Source organism: Sceloporus undulatus, chromosome 8, assembly GCF_019175285.1.
Source record: "Sceloporus undulatus isolate JIND9_A2432 ecotype Alabama chromosome 8, SceUnd_v1.1, whole genome shotgun sequence".
NCBI classification, from domain to species: domain Eukaryota; kingdom Metazoa; phylum Chordata; class Lepidosauria; order Squamata; family Phrynosomatidae; genus Sceloporus; species Sceloporus undulatus.
Window position 1 is genome coordinate 8,581,121 of NC_056529.1, and position 16,774 is coordinate 8,597,894.

At 42.5% G+C, this 16,774-nt stretch overlaps 1 protein-coding gene and 1 long non-coding RNA gene across 2 annotated transcripts in view; one reads left to right on the forward strand and one right to left on the reverse strand.

Annotated features, from left to right (window-relative positions):
• Window positions 1-1,493: 1,493 nt before the first annotated feature.
• On the reverse strand, window positions 1,494-15,089 carry LOC121914674. Its single transcript, XR_006100557.1, has 3 exons — window positions 14,753-15,089; window positions 4,458-4,685; window positions 1,494-4,126 (listed from the first exon to the last, which is right to left on the reverse strand). It is a non-coding gene; the product is annotated as an uncharacterized LOC121914674 (long non-coding RNA).
• The window catches only part of CDH5 (cadherin 5), a 30,898-nt gene continuing 22,634 nt past the window's right edge, over window positions 8,511-16,774 (forward strand). The window contains exon 1 of the mRNA XM_042438287.1: window positions 8,511-8,656. The gene's annotated coding sequence lies outside the window, so the exon portion shown is untranslated. The remainder of the gene's footprint in view (window positions 8,657-16,774) is intronic.

The window sequence follows — 16,774 nt, forward strand, 5'->3', positions numbered from 1 at the left end:
CGTATTTCCATTTGAGTTAGCTCTGAATGGTGTGTTGTGTGAATTGCTACCTTGTGTGCCTGCCTGAACTCTGTAATATTTTCGAAATAAATAAAACCTTCTAAATTCACCCAGAACCTGGAATCCTCCCAGTTACTACTGGTAGATTCTGGTGCACATGACCCAAATGTTACCCAAACCTATTGCAAAGCTAATTTCCTCAACATTTGAAGAATCGCTGACAGCTGGTGGGGACCCCTCAGTCCCCCACACCTGTTCTTTGGGTAACAAACCAAAGTTTCTGTATCTTCTTTTTATATAGGTAATATAAACCCACTGCAACCAGAGTAATGGGGGGAAAAACTAACACTGTTATGTAAATCTTGGGGAAACATACCCAAAATGAAGCAGTAAGTACTGTAGTAATGACAGCAGAATGGGATTTGTTTACAATGCACACTGGGAGGATTATACTCTGAGGAAATCCACTTGTTGCCATATGGCAAGAAATATATTAAAGCCCTGGGGAAATTACAGAAAAGAAATGTTTATCAACATGAAAACCAGGACTTATTTGAATGAGAGAGCGGGTGAGAGAGAGATCAGTATACAGTGATAAGCTACCCAGGTATCTAATTCAGGTTTGTATGTGCTAAAGGTTGTCTGGTACGTCTCTCCTGAAGCTCACCAATTCTTTCTGAATTTTCCAAGCACACCAATGAAACGTTGCTCTTCCCTTCTGTCTGTACAGTGATATAATGGAGCTAGGGCTCACAGGATCAAAACAACAAGGCAATATGATTAGCAGGAGCAATGGTGTCATCTGCAACTTTCCTGTCTACTTTGAGTTTCTGCTAGAGATGAAAGCTCTCAAACTGGTTGGTTGATATGAATTAAGACAGCTGTTTGCATCTTTGGAGTCTCCTTGCGGATGCGACTATCGAAACTGTCAGGATGAGTGTCTGTACTACCTAATTTAGCATGACAACACTGCTGACAGATTCATGCATCACTAGAGATGCATACCTTTTCAACATTTTACAGATAAAAACCGAAATGTATATGGCCAAGCAACGTCAGAATATGATCAAGATGGCAAACGTTATTGATGAGGAAGGTGGCATAAGCTAGAAGAGGTAGCAACAGTTTGCTTTTGCCTGAGTCTACTGGAAAAGGTAACCTCTTCTCTCACCCCACCCCACCTCATTTGAGTTTAGTACAAACTCAACATTTTATTGTTTGAATGTTAACATGTATTAATATGTATTATATTTAATTATTTTTGTAGAATGTACGCCATAGACAGGCTTATTTTATCTATTTTAATTGATTGTATGTACAGCACTATGTAAATTTACAGCACTGTATAAATAAAAGGTAATAATAATAATAATCTCCTATTGCACTTTGAACTCATTTTCTAACAATTAAAGTAATCTGGGGATGGCGGGAACAAAGACCTAGAGATTCCTGGAACCTGTCATTCAAATCCGTGAATAATCAAAGCTGCAAATGTGGAGGGCTGGCTGTATTTAAAAAGCAGTTGAAAAAGTGGGATGACAAAGGATTAATCAGCACTGTCCCTGACAAATGGGGACAATTGGAGAGTATGGAGATGGGAGTAGCAGATCTTCCACTGGCACCAATCTTCATAAAGGTGCTAGTAAAGGTGGAAGATGAGATCCATATCAAGACGACAACCGAAGCCAGGCAATTAAGCCTCCCCGCATTGCCTATGCCAGGCTTCCCATTTCATTCCTCTATATCTGTTCTTAACTTCACAAGGAAGCATTAAGTTGACAAAAGGCCTTTCTTCTCATTCAGTCCCATGAGTGTACTGGAGAGGTTCTAAAGTGTTTCTTTATTTTTTTGAATGAATACCTTTCCCTGAGAAATCATTAAGTCTTACATTCCTTTGTGTAACAAATCTCATTACAGGAAACTGAAGTCGGACCCCTTGCTCTGTGATATAATTCACCATCATTGACGAAAAGAGTAACTGAAAATGACCAACAGAACTGCATAGCTCTAATTCAAAGTCCTGGAAATAATGGCAATGGCTTTTGTTTTGTTTTGTTTTCCCGGAGGTGTTCTGAACTGTTGCAGTCAAACTGTGCCATAATTCCAGTTTAGCCCTTGCATTATCTTTCTGCAAGTCCCCATTTGACTACAATAGCACAGTTTTCTTCTGCTATTCAACCTCTTTCTTAAAATGTTTTCCAACTTTTTAGAATAATTCAGGGGGGCAGGGCAGACTTAGCTAGAAGTATACTCAGCACAGAAGGAGAGTAAGACAGCCTCCAATAGATTCTTAAAACTACAAGGATTGTAGGGGACAATTATGGGGGGGCTCACCCCATCATGCAGTATTTGCGCCTCGAAATGCCAACCTTCCAATCTTCTGATCATCAGAATTGGCATCTTAACCTCTAAGCCACCGCATCCCTGTATGAGTAAGGGTCGAAACAGATGGCTGCAAAGGGGTGGCAACTGCATGCCACAGTCCTGATCCAGCTATTTGCTGGCTCAAAAAGAAGCGTCAAAATGCCACTCCTTTTTAAGCTAGTAAAAAGCCAGCTTTTCTACAGCCACAGCAATTTTTCCTCATTTATGTAGCACAGCGCATAAATGCTGTGCCGCAGAAACACCATGATGCCACTTGCACTGTGATCAGCAGGGCAGCATGGTGCCACCTTGGGGATAGCGTCAGTATGTGTGGAGTGCATATGCCAAACTTCACGCCTCCCTTAAACTGGTGTTTTTGCCAGTCTGCTTTGCCCCTAAGTTAGGAGCATACTCATGTGAAAATCGTGGTAAGCATGTGGGGCCAAAAAAGACATCATTAGGAGAAGAAATGTGACTTCTCTGAAGATGCCAGCCACAGATACTGGCGAAACATCAGGAATAAACTCTTCTAGAACATGACCACATAGCCCGAAAAACCCACAAAGAACTATGGATGCCGGCCATGAGAGCCTTCAGCTTCACATTAGAAATGTGACTGTTGCTGTAATGAACATGGAGTCCAGAATACACACAGAAAGTTTCCCCACCCTCACTGTGTTGTGATCATAAAGGCAGCATCCTCACTGCAGAAATAATCCAGTTTGACACCACTTTAACTGCCCTGGTGCCACAAACGAACTACAGTTTCCAGAACTTCATAATATTGAGCCATGGCAGTTAAAGTGGTGCCAAACCAGATTATTTCTGCATCATGGATGCAGCTCAAGATAACTGCTGCTGATTAGAAAGGCACTCAACATCCTTCCTGCTCCTCTATCTAAGCTGAAAGAAAGACTTCGTTTCTTTGCAGGAAACTTAATTGTAAACAGCTTCTGCAGGGAAAGCTTTGAAAAATGTTCCCTCATTAGTTGCTTAACCTTCTTGAATAATAGATGCATCGAAATTTCTCAAAGTGCTATTTGTCTTTTGCTGCTGCCCGTCATAAAAAAAAGATATGAAATAGTGTCAGCTGAGCTCAGCCTTCTCTCACACAGGGAAATCAGCCCTCTTAAGCTGTGATGAAGGATAGAGGTGAAAAGCTATTTAACTTGCAGTTGTTATGAAAGTGTCCCATAAAAAGGTTGCAGTTCCTTTGGCCACATTTGTAATAAGGCAATGAAACCGTCAAGCCGGCCTCTTTTTCTTGTTTATTTGAAGCACCAAAGATAGTTTGTGAATTATTTAGGGCGATGCTCCATTCTGGGTCCCGATTACTTGCAAGATGAGTGGATTCCTACTCAGATCTCTCACTGCTTCTTTCCAAATGGAACAAAAATCCAGTCTGGATTGCAAGGTTGGGTTCCCTTGAAGGGAAAATGTATGGGTGCTTGTCAGTGGTAAAGTGAAGCCTTTTGAAATGTAGGCATTCGTTGCGACAGCTGTCATCTCTTTACCCCAAAGAAGCGTCTAAAATCACTTGATCCATGTCAATAAACTATTTCTAGCAGTTTTCATCTCCACAATGAGCAAGCCTTCTGTGATGCTAGTTGATATTAATTCCTACCCCAAAATACAGACCTCTGACAATGATGCTCCTTTTTACAAAGGCTTTTTGTACTTGCCAAGCCCACTTTCTCCCTCCTCCTCTGTCTAGCTGGAAGTTTTTCAACAGCACTGGCATTAAGAAGACGTTGAAGGAGGGCTGGAGAAACACAGAATTTCAGTGTTAGGTTGCAGCAGTGTATCTGTGGCAAACAATGCAATAAGCTTAAAAAGAGCAGGATTTTACTGTATCTGATACTACTGTAGTTGTGCATGCCTGCAACAGGCAATGGGAAAAGTAGCTGCACCCAGAATCCCTTACTTAAACAGCAAAACAGAGAAAAGGGAAGAGCAGGTAATTCTGCCTCACTAATTCTCCAATGTTTGTTTGTTTGTTTTTAAAAACCCAAAAACAAAAACATAGATCTATAAGTTTGGCTGCCAAAATGGAAATCATAAGAAAACTGGAGGATGATGAAAGAAAAGCTCACCCTTGAATGCATATTTGAAAATGGGTGGCTATGAAGCCAAATGACCGATGGCCACCGTTGAGTTCTGAGTCAGTTGTGGGAAAACTGTTCAAAATGTCCAAAAAAACAACCAAAAAGTTTTGTCCCGATCTGAAGCCGCCGGCCAAATGTGAAGAAGGGGAATCCACCAGCCGCTTCCCACCTATCACTAAAGCCATGCCTCACGAGTGTTGCAGTTGTATACATGAACTGAAACGAAAAATGAAAATTATAAAGAAAAAATATAAAATCTCTAAAAGAAGTAAAACATTTAAAAAAGAACTTTTCGACCTATTAAATGATTGCATAACAGATGACGACACCGACTCTGAAGCCACCATGCCAGATTCAGCAGACAACAAGTAAAGCGACAGACAGCACACTGTTATCTGGCTTTTACGGCATTTGACTATTTCAGATATATTAATTTAATTCTTACAATGTGGTTTTAACTCTTGTAACCAAGAAGGTTTTTATGCCCACATAATAAATTAAACGGTGTTAATTTTTTTATTTGTTATTTTTAAATGCAGGTTACATAGGCACATAATTTCTGTAGGAGATTACCTAAAGGGGCCAGAGGCATTCTCATATGAAACTGTAGGTACCTTGAAGCCATGTTTTCCTTGTAGTGTCCCTGAACCTTTAAAATTGTTAAAACCTGATGTTTTTACTTCAATTGCTGCACTTGAACTCAAAATGCCAGACTAATTTGCACAGTTAACTCAGCATATGGGAGGAGGAAGGTGGGCACATAGTCTTACCTTTCCTAGTAGACATTTGTTTTGTTTTTCCCTTTTCAGGCTTTTCCAAACTCAGCACATGAATTCTAGTGTTCCTCTGTACAGCAGTTTCATGTGTTTAAACTATCACTGTGGCGCATTACAGACCACCCAGAAGGGGCAGTCTCGCGCCGCTGCCGGTTGCAGCGTCCGGGAACCGCAGCAGCCAAACGGCAGTTCCCGGATGCTGCAATGAAGGAGCGCGAAAATCGCGGCGTCATTTCCGGGGCGCGACGTACGGACGCAGCGCGTACGCTACATCAAGATGGCGGCGGCTGTGTGTAACAGCCACTGCCATTTCGTACGGACTCAGTCCGTGCTAGGATTAGGGGTGTCTGGAAGAGATGCCCCTTTCTAACCCTAGCACAGACTGAGTTTGTCCTAGGGTGCCCATCTGTAACGAGCCAATGTGTCTTCAGGTTGTTACAGACTCTCATTGTGAGGGAGTGGAGTGTTTGTGCATAACCAGTTTGTTGTTTTGGGAACCTATACCTGAATTTGAAAATGCCTTGAAGTCATGCCTGGAAGATCCCAAAAGCTTTGTTTTCTTTTCTCTATTTTTTAATTATTTGAACAATGTTTTAATTTTTAAAAAATAGACTTTTATTCTCCAAATGCTTTGTTTTCTTATTCAAGGGATATTAGCCCCCGGGTGCATCCCAGGTCAAAGCTTCACTCAGCCAGCACTTTTCTGAAGTCGGGGAGCTTCCGACTTTAAAAATTGGCTGTCTGAGCAAGGCTTTGACCCAGATGCATCCAAGCAGCAGCATCCTGGCTAGATAGGTGGCAATTTAAGTATGATAACATCCGGGGGCTTTTGAATTCAATCCGGAAGTGGTAAGCCATCTTATTTGTTCATGGGCTAAGCTCCAGATATTCACCCAGAGTAGGAAAGGGACATAACACAAAAGGCAAGCACATGTTTTGCATGGAAAAGATCTCCAAGTAAAAGTACAACTTCCAGGTAGTACTATAAAAGTGTATCTGCCAAAGCCATGGAGAGCTGCTGCCAGTTAGTGGAGATCGCATATCCTCCAGCACTTCACAGATTAAAAGTGGGACACACATGGACAAGTGACATCATAGTGTGGTCACAATGGCAGCAGTTTGTCTTTGCCTGTTAGGGACCACTACTGAGTTAACTGATGGCAAAGTACTGTTGCACTTTAAACTGAGTTTGCAGAAATTGAACTAAGCTGACAAAAAGGAGGAAAGCAGGAACAGGAAAGAGAACCTGGGGGGAAGCAGCTGAAAATGGGATGACAGGGGACGTTCCCTGCCAAAATTAGGGCAGTTGGTGAATATGAGATCAGTGTTCCTCAACATGTTTGCCTGCCCAAGGAATAAGACCAACCAGGGGTCCCTTCCTCCGTGTCCTATCAGTCGGATCAATACATTGTGTTGGGACTTGGGAGAGGACTTCTCAGCTGAGGCACCCCAATTGTGGAATGTTCTCCCCTGGCACCTGACTGGCACCAGCATTCATGCCATGTCGGCACCAAGTTAAAATTTGTCTGCCCATCAAAGCCTTTCAGCCTCATTAATTCATCCCAAATACAGCATACATAGTTTTTAAAATGTTTTTTAAATCTTTTAAATCTGTTTTTAATTTATTACTGCAGTTAAATAAGTTTAAAAATGAGACCAGGTGCAGACTGTGGCACAGACCATGAAATACTAAGATCCAAAATTAGAATAAAGCTAAAGAAGACTACAAAACCAACCATCATGCTGAAATATGACCTGAAGAACATCCCAGCAGAATTTAAAGATAATGTGAAAAATAAATTTGCACTATTAAGCCTAATTGACCGGAAATCAAATGAACTATGGACAGATGCCAGGCACATAGTCAAGGAGGAATGCAAAAGGACACTATCTGTAGCCAAAACAAAAGAGAAGAATCAATGGATGACGGATGAAACAGGTAAGTCGGATATTTAGCTGTGTGAAAACTCCAAAAATAATCACAGAAGATTTACATGAATTCAATGCTGACAATGAGAAAATTGAGGGGGGGGGGAGATTTCCCATACCTTGGCTCAATCACTGATCAGAATGGAGACTGTTGTTAAGACATTAGAAGACTAGGACTGGGAAGCACAGCTATGAGAGGACTTGACAAGATCTTGAAGTGCAAAGATATACAACTGAACACTAAAATTTAGGATTGTCCATACCATCATATTTCCCATCACAATGTATAGTTGGAGAGGTGGGCAGTGAAGAAAGCTGATAAAAAGGAAATCAACTCAGTTGAGATGTGCGGCTGAGAATGAGTTCTGAGGGTACCATGAATAGTGGAAAAGGCTAACAAATAGGTCCTAGAACAAATCAAGCCTGAACTATCCCTAGAATAAAAGATGACTAAATTGAGACTAAGGCCCAGGGCAGATGGGCGCAATAGGGTGCCGTCATCACGTGTGAGGGACGGGGCTTCCAGACGCCCCTCACACGTGACCATTTTGACGCAACGGCCTCAAGGGCCATTAAGTCCAACCTGCTGCCATGCAGGAATACACCATCAAAACACCCCTTACAGAGTGCAACCACCATTTTCAAGCAAGATACTAAAGACAAAAGTGAGGCTGGTGCCACACTGCAAAAACAAAGTACTTTTGCCCCACTTTAACTTCCATGGCTCAATGCTATGGGATTGTGGGATTTGTCGCTTGGCGGAGCACCAGAGGTCTCTGATAGAGAAGGCTAAATATCTCACAAAACTACAAATCCCAGAATTCCATAACACTGAGTCATGGCAGTTAAAGTGGTTTCAAACTGCTGTAACAGCCACCTCATCTTAGGGGGACCATCGCCTGACTTAGGATAAATCATTTTCCTATGTTCTTCAGTTTTAAATCTTTTGCCTGCCGCATGAAACATGCAAACGTTCTCTTTGGCTGTGTGATGCTATGGGATCCAGTGTTTAAACTGGCCCTTAGGACCAACTTGCCAAGGAGTGCCAGAACATGCAGGCTTCGCTTTCAGTAGTGTAATTCAATCTAGTTACTGCTGTTATATTAAACTGATATTAATGGTCCTAAGTAAATCAATATTTCTTTTCTTTCTTTCTTTCGCCTCTCTTGAGACCCATCTTTTGCTGCTTCTTGCATATTACTCCCAGGCCTAAGGTATTGTCAAAAAAAGTTTATCTGATTTCCTCCACACCCAGCATTACTAAAGGCTTGGAACAATAACAGGATGCCGGGATGCAGGATGGGAAAAGGGCAGACTCCCAGCTGGGAAACCTTGGAGACTGGAAAGCTGAACACTCCCTGTATTGCTTAATGCAGATTTTCGTTTTGTTTTAGATATTTCACTGTATCCACTCAGTACTTGGAGGGTATTAAGTGGACATAGTCAACAGACTCTTGTTGGTTTGGATAAAGCCCAAGCCAGGTAAGAAACATGGGAGGAAAGCAGGAAAATATTGATGCTGAGATATGTAAGGATTCTTGCAGTTAGTACACTTGATCTTGTATAACTTGTTATTTTTTCCCCTCGCTCGTTTTAAAAAATATCTGTTGGATTGGCGTTGTATTGCATTTTTATCATGACTTTCATATTTACTTCTGTATTTTATTGTTGGCTTTATTGTGGGGTTTTGATATGTTACATCCTATTATTATTTTGTGTTAATTGTGAGATACCTGAGCTACTTGTTTCATAAGTGACTTATAAATGCAAAAAACCAGATAAATAAGAATGCTTCCTAGCTAACAGCTGTTTTGGAATGGTGCAAAATTTGATGGACCAAGTCTCTACATTGCCCCAGGATATGTGCTCAAATTACATTGAGATACTCAAATATCTCCATCTAGAATATTCACCATCCCAGGATGCTCTCAGGTCACAGAATCTCTGAGGACACTGAGTAATGTTTATTAGAAAGTGGCATTAGTTCATATCACAAGCCAGGCTCCCCAACTGCTACCAATTAATGTTTAAAATAGGCATTTAAAAATATATTCCATTCTCTAATCTGTACCTGAGAACCAGCATGGCATAGTGGCTTGAGTGTTGGACTATGAATCTGGACCAGGGTTCAATTCCCAACTCAGCCATGAAACTTACTAGGTGATCATGGGCAAGTCACATGCTCTCAGCCTCAGAGGATGACAATGGCAAACCTCATCTGAATAAATCTTGCCAATAAAAACCCATGTTAGGGTCACCTCAGGTTGAAAACCACTTGAAGGCACACAACAACAACAATCCGTACCTGGAGAGCCTTAGTTAAGAGGTAGTGTTGGTTACTGCTGCAAAAGTGAATAGGAGCACATTGCACTGCCACATTCTTGCAGGCTCACTTCAACCACTTCAGGTCCATGTATGGTTGCAGTTAGGCAAAAGGATGTTCCATTGAGTTTCTGAGAGTGATTTTGGTTAGGAATAAGAAGAAAGTGGTAATGTGTTGTTGTTTTTTAAACTACCCTAAAACTTTAAAATAATTGGTTGACTGTTCATAAACAAGCATATTGCTGCTTCGAAAGCTTGGATCGTGTATTTTGTGCATTTTGGTTGCTCCAATAAAGGTACTGCAGTTTTGTAGATTTTGGATGTTATGATACCTGCCTGATGAAATAAATGTGAGGATCAAATGGAGAGGAAATACCATAAGTTGGGGAAACATTTTTGGACTAAAATGCTCAGAACTCCACAGCACGCTGGGGATTGTAGTTGCTGAAATCTAAAGATAACTTTTGAGTCTTCTATGTCACCTTGAAAGATGTGGAGGAAAAGATGTGATATAAAAGTTTATAAATTAGCTTACAATTCTAGCTGTGTGTTCTATGCAGCCTGCCTTGAACTACAAAACCCAGGATCTCGTAGGATGGAACCACGGCAGTTAAAATGGAATTATAGTGATATCATGAGTTAGTGGCATAATCATACTATGCCCTGCAAGCACCAGATGCCCTAAACAGGGCAACCATCAGGGAATATCAGGCTATATATACTGTACAGTCTCTGTAGGCTATATTTCATACTATAGGCTATATTTCAGAGGAAGGAAATGGCAGACCACCTCTGAGTATTCCTTGCCTAAGATAACCCTAGGATCACAATAAGTTAAAAGTTGATTTGAAAGTGCACACACACGGGATCTTTGTAGTGCTGTAACTCAGCAGTTAAAATGGGATTCCGATACTATAACTGGATTGTGGACCTGAACTGAACAGCACCGTGAAGATGTCTTTATGTAAAGGACTGACCTCTGAAATTTTGGACTTTCCTCCCCAAATCCCTGCTTATATCGTCTGGGCTTCAATGAGTCAAAGAGAGGGTCCATGTGCCCTATCCTGTTTTTCTGTCTGCCCACCTTTACCACCCCAAGCAGAAGAAAATGAAATGAAAGGGAAGGGAAGCTTTCCCTTAAACAGTTAATGGCTATTGAAGGGATTTGCCAAATGGAATAACCTTGCCTCATATCCTCCTTTTGTTGAAGCCAAATGCTGTAATTGAAAACAGGATATATGTAAAGGGATTTGTATAGTGTTTTAACCTTTAGAGACATTTTTTGATTGACTGCTGTTGCCAAGCCAAATTGTACGTATAGCAGCTACTATTTAAAAGATGGAGGGTGGTTGCCTCTTTTTTATTCCCCAGAATGATTTTCAAGCTCACTGCCAAGAGAAGGGATGTTACTGCTTCCTCAAGAGTAAGGCGTCTGCACTGTCAGAGGCTGAAAAGGGAGGCCTGGCTTCTCCCCTCCTCACTGCCACCCTCCAGGTGTGTTGAACAACAACTCCCATCAGCCCAACTTGGTGGAGGTGATGGGGTTTTTAGTCCAACATGTCAGGGGGGTGCCAGGTTACAAGGAGTCTGTTGCTACAAGGAGACTTGGTTTTCTTCGAGCAGAACAAACAGGGAAAGAAAATATAGTTTCTACATGGACACACATACACACTTGTACTTTTAAAGCCAGGGATTATCTGAAAGCACATGAAATTGAAACTTTGGGCCCATACAGACAGGCCAAAATAAAGGGGCTTCGGGTCACTTTGGAGGTATGCTGTTTAAATGACACACACATCTCTTTTTTTAATTAAAATTTAAAATTTCAAAAATTTGATTTTTTAAAATATATATATATATTTTAATTTTTAAGTTTTCTTTAAACAGATCACATTTTACCAAATTTTCACTTTAACCACATGAAACTATGCATACGTAAACACAGTTATCGTGTGTGTGTGATATTGTAATTTTAAAGTATCATTTTAGTTTTGCTAGTTGTTTATGTCACAATTGTTAGCATTCCACTCAGTGACATATGGGAATTACGATATATGAGTAAATTAGTACAAAAAATGTTACTAAGGATTCTGAATGGGTGTGGTATGAGAGGAGGTCATAGAGGGGAAGACACCATGAGTGGGCGACACCATGCACTGTGTGACACCAACCCTGAAGAAAGCCAGAGTGGCGTAGCTCTTTGAGTGTCAGATTAGGAGACTCCACATTTCTGCCACAGGGATCTATGTCCGAAGGCTAATCTTGATATGTGGCTGAGACTTGGAATTCAAAGCTCAGAAATACAGTGGCCCTCCATATCAGCAGGCTGACGATTGTGGATTTGACTGCCCATAGATCATCATGCCTATTATTCAATGGTGGTGCATGCATGCACTGACGCATCCACACACGTTACTACCACTGAATAATATGAAGCCAGGAGGGCCTGGATTGAATGAATGAAACCAAGCTTCTCCATGTATTGAGCAGAATAGCATGGCTAAGTCTGAGCCAGACCAGTTTAAGCCTAGGGACCTTACCCATTTTTATCCATGGGCAATATCCATTTCAAGTCTTCCCAGTTTGGCTAATTTCTTGGCTCACTTCTTTGGTTTCTTCTGCAAATATGCACAACCCTAATCATTTGTATGAGAAATTAGTACAAGCAGATGCATGACTTGAGAGGAATATATATGTTTTTAAGAAAGCAGAATTCTACATTGTCTGGAAGTTGTCAGATTTAGTAATTTAATAAGAAAGTCCTTATAGGCATGTAAATTGATTCCCATCCTATAGACCCATTCATTTCATTATGCTATATACACTTAATACATGCTGTTCAGAAGGTTGTTTTGCTAGATTGGTTTCGCTTCCCCGTCGGTATCTGCTATGCAGGAGTTTTGTCAGCAATCTGAAGATGTGCACAGCAGGGAAAGAATTAAATGCAGGGGCCAACACTTAAGTGGAAGCTGAACTTTCAAGTTAATACAAGTTCATCCCTTCATTATCTCTGAAGACTAAGGAGAACTCTTGTGTAATCAAAGACATACTATATTTAAAGTTTATTTTTAAATAAACCTAGTAAACAATTTTTTACCAAGCAATCATCCCCACAAAGAGAAGAGAGCATGGGGAAGGTACGTTTAGAAAGGAATCTCATAATGATGCACCCTTCTGACATAAAGATCTGTGTACAGGTTACAAAACGTTATGCAGTCATAAGCAGACCCAATAGAAATTTCTGCAGCAAAGGGGGTGAATAGAGTTCTTTACTGAATCCACCTAATGCTGTTTATGGTCTTTTGTCTGTTTTCTTATACAGATAGGACCTCTTAGGCTGCAATCCTATACATACTTGGGAGTAAATTGCATTCAATTCAGTGGGTCTTACTTCTGAATAGAGATTAATCAGTTTGCACAGCTATTGTGGGACAACTGGATCTATCCAATGCCTTGCCATATGTTGGAGTAAAATAATCAGGATGTTTATCACACCCATCTTCTAAAGAGCTCAGATTATTTGCCAAGCTCTCACTGACTCAGTAGATCAACTACACTGGGACTCATAACTAAATGTAGGTCTCAGGTGCACCCCATGCCTTGTGCAAAATTGCTATTGCTCCCTTGGCCCTCAAGAACTCTAGCCATTTGTCTTTTAGGATTAAGCAATCTATTGAAAGTCAATGGATGAAGAGTGTGAAATAGAAATATTGGCTGGCATTCAGTTGGGTATTTATGCCATCATAAACCTACATAAAGTTGAACTACACTATTTCACGACATTCATATTCTTAGGAAGAAAAGGGAGACATAGACCTGAAATGGGAGACACAGATACTTCCAGCCGGTCTGGAGCTGATGTTTAGACACTACATGCCCCTGAAGCTAACCCAGGGTTGTGCCGGGACCACCTAAGGCAGGGGTAGGCAACCTTTTTGAGCCGGGGGCCGGGTTGCTGTCCCTCAGACAACTGGGGAGCCGAAGCCGGGGGGGAGCTTCCATCCTCTGGGGGCGGGGACGCGTGCCGGGGGTGGAGCTTCCACCCTCCGGGGGCAGAGCTGCATGCCAGGGGCAGAGCTTTCGGCCGAAAGGAAGGGCTTGGGCACCCGTCCCAGGCCCTTTGGCTCTTCCTTTCGGCCAAAAGGGCTACAAGGGGCTCTTTCGGCCGAAGGGAAGGGCTTGAGCAGGCCACCTCCTGGGCTTCTCCATGGCCCTTGCGGCCCCAGGCCTCTCTCTCCGGAGGGAGGCCTGGGGAACAAGGGCCGAGAAGGAGCCCGTGGAAGCAGCCTGCCGCCTCCGCGGGCTCCCTCACGGCCCTTGTGGCCCCAGGCCTCTCTCCACATTAGGGATATGCCATCCCTAAGCGGCGGCGACCTTGGTGGCGGCGGCAGCAAGACCGGGCTGGGGCCGGTCCTGCCGTCTCGCTGGGCAGGATCTGGCCCGCAGGCCGGGGGTTGCCGAACCCTGACCTAAGGCATCCCAAAACCAGCCCAAAAAGAGGTGATATTTTCCACTCCTTTTTTTGGTCCATTTGGGACCACGGCAGCAGGCATCCTTAGGTCCATGGCCTGTGGTCGCCACAGTCCCAGGGTGACCAGGTCGGGCGCAGCCTCTGGCCACTTCTTCCTGCCCATCTGTTTTGCCCCATAATGTCTTTTGGGACATTACACAAATGCAGCCAGCATCATGGCTGATGTGCAATGGATCTCATTGAATTATTGGCACGTTACAGACCGCCCGTTTGGGGTGGCCTGTAAGCCACCCTTTCCCCGCTGTATCGGGGCCTCAGCTGCCACAACGGCAGCCTCCAAGACCCCGATCCGCCGCTTTGCAGGCCGTGGGGAAGCGGCAAAAGGATGTTTGGGCACCCATTCCAATGGTGGCTGCAGCTTCCATGTTAAAGAGATGGTTGATCTCATCAAGCTTAACCTGTAAGAAGTTCTACAAGGCATGAGCTTAAATTTAAATTGGTCCAGCACCTCGGATAGCTCTTTTAAAGTTAAAACTAAAGCCCTGAGTGGATTTGTATTCCTTTTTTTAATAAATTTTCCCTCCATGACTCAAGTACCACTATTGTCAATGCATCATGCGATCACTATTCCCACAGTCTTTTCCCAAAGAACATAATAAGCAAAGCAATGTATGACATAATTCATTCATTAAGCCAGCATTTCTCATACATGATTCAAAACTTTTTGTGTAATTTATTAATTTGTTTTTATGACTGCTTAACAAAAACAAACAAACAAAAATCACCTGGATTTCTCTTTCGCATCTCCCCAGTTCATTTTCTCAGAACCATATGGAAACACAAAGGAAGATTCTGGAAGTCAGGCATGGTATTTGCTCAAGCTATGTTCATCCATTGTCTGCACTAAGAAGAACTGGCTTTGGATTTCTCATCTTCAGGATTTCTCCTTATTCTGCCATCCACAGGAAGCCAGCCATCTGGCCCTTCCTTACTCCCCCGACAGTTCATTTAAAGGAAACCCAATTGCATGCAGCTAAAACTGAAATGCACGTACACATACTTAGGGTCATAGAGGACCGTTCTTAATATCATTTCCTCATGAAGGATATTTGCAAATCTTAGTAGTTCTTGAGTTACTATAGAATAGATAACTAGAAAATACTGACTTGAATTAACTATGGCAGTACCAAATGTGTAACCGAAAGTTACGCATCTGTAACTGATTTGTATTCACAATCCCTGTACATTCAGAACCATGGCACTATTGCCACAATTACAGAAGTCCCACAATCCAGCCTCACCAAGTAGCAGACACCATGAGCAATAGAGGTCTCTTCTTCTATGATCAGGGCCCAGCATACCTAATGTTTCCAGCCTCCCTCTGCCAGTGATCTCCAGTGCAAGAAGTAATTGTAACAGGGATCCTGCTTCCGATTGTTGCATCTGGGTCCCTTTTTGCAATAAAAGGCAGGATAGAATAAAATAAATAATAAATAAAAATGAATAAAATCTGAGATTGCTAGAAGGATGGGATGAAAATTTCACATGTGACCCAATCAACCAGAGAACAGACCTCTATGCTTGAAGTGGCTGATGCCTAATAAAACAGGATGGGTTAAATATACTTAGCTAAATCCATGATCTAGGACAGGGGTCAGCAACCTCCGGCCCGCGGAGGCCTTTCAGCTGGCCCCTGGCTGCTGCCGCCACCGCCACCGCCAATTGCTGCTTTTCGACGCTCCGGGCGCCGCCATTTTTCCCCCCAAAATGGCAGCGAGGTCATGCAAGAGGGCCTCTGGGAGGCCCGATGCCACCACTGGGGGCCCCCAGGAGGGCTCCGGCAGTGGCGGTGGTGTAATCTCCACCACCCGACTTCAGCCCCCCAGTTGTCTGAGGGACAGCAACCCGGCCCCCGTCTCAAAAAGGTTGCCTACCCCTGATCTAGGATCTCGCTCACTGTTTATGCATGGAAAACAGTGTGTGTGTGTGTGTGTGTGTGTGTGTGTGTGTGTAAAAACAGCCTAATTATTTTTCTCCACTAAATAATTCCTCTGCAACACTTCAGGATGTTCAAGTACAAAGAAAGTGCTGCAGAGGAATATTTGTTTTCTCTCACAATTGAGAGAAAGCTCCTGTAATCATTCATCCTTGCATGCAAGGATGGAATACTCAAGCGTTTACACCTCTAGTCTGCTCCACTGTTAAACATCTCTTGTTCTTAAGGAGATTTCTCCTAATGTTTTGTGGAAATCTGCTTTCTTGCTGTTTCCACTCACCAGCTCCAGTTATTCCCTCTGGAGCAACAGCGAACAAGTCTGCTCCAACTTCTCCACCCTTTAGTAGAGAACAATTTATAAACAATTTATAGAAGTTCTTCCTGCTGTAAACTTTACTATGTGACCTCCACATGCCCTGCGTAGTGCACAGGGCTCTTCAGTGCCAGAGCAAACTCCAGGTGGGTGGAGATGCAAAATAACTTGCTCTAAGAGCAGCTCAGGATTTGCAAACCTTTGGCCACTGGCCTCAACCGCCTCTTCTCCAAACTTTAAACACTGCATCTCTTAAAATTCCCAACAGTATTATCCCAATCAAGAAATCCTATTAGGCGTGGGTTCTGTAAATTAACTAAGTTTGACCAAAATAAAAACCTATTTGTACTGAAATAGTAAAAATAATGAGCAACTGTGTTATCACAGAAAAACAAGCCATAAGGATGCTTGTTTTGTGTTCTGTGCTAGTCTACAATACACTTTGCTGTATTTTCATTGCAGTGTCTATATGCCCCAGGTTGCTTATTGGCAGTGAAA